Source organism: Papaver somniferum, unplaced genomic scaffold (genome assembly GCF_003573695.1).
Source record: "Papaver somniferum cultivar HN1 unplaced genomic scaffold, ASM357369v1 unplaced-scaffold_97, whole genome shotgun sequence".
In the NCBI taxonomy this organism is placed as follows: Eukaryota; Viridiplantae; Streptophyta; class Magnoliopsida; order Ranunculales; family Papaveraceae; genus Papaver; species Papaver somniferum.
This window is the reverse complement of record NW_020652859.1, coordinates 282,161-282,776: the sequence shown is the minus strand read 5'-3', so window position 1 is coordinate 282,776 and position 616 is coordinate 282,161.

Here is a 616-nt window from a genome sequence, read left to right as displayed (position 1 = left end):
TAGACCAACATGTCCTGATAATTAGCATGTTTTCAATCAAAATAGACATCTCTTGAGCTAAATTATAACGTTCGAGTCTTTTCGAGTGTGTATTATTTGAATGTACACTCGAAACTGCTCTAAGTAGAAAAATCTTGTTTATGAGGCCTAGAATTCAAAATTTGGCTGAAATATCAAGATCATGTGGGTCTATAGACCAACATGTCCCGATAATTAGCATGTTTTCAATCAAAATAGACACCTCTTGAGCTAAATTGTAGCGTTCGAGTCTTTTCGAGTGTGTATTTTTCGAATGTACACTTGCAACTTCTCTAAGTAGACAAATCTTGTTTATGAGGCATAGACTTCAAAATTTAGCTAAAATATCAAGATCATATGGGTCTATAGACCAACATGTCCTGATCATTAGCATGTTTCCAATAAAAATAGACACCGGTTGAGCTAAATTATAGCGTTCGAGTCTTTTCGAGTGTGTATTATTTGAATGTACACTCGAAACTGCTCTAAGTTGAAAATTCGTGTTTATGAGGCCTAGCCTTCAAAACTTGGCTAACATATCAAGATCATGTGGGTCTATAGACCAACATGTCCTGATCAATAACATGTTTTCAATAAA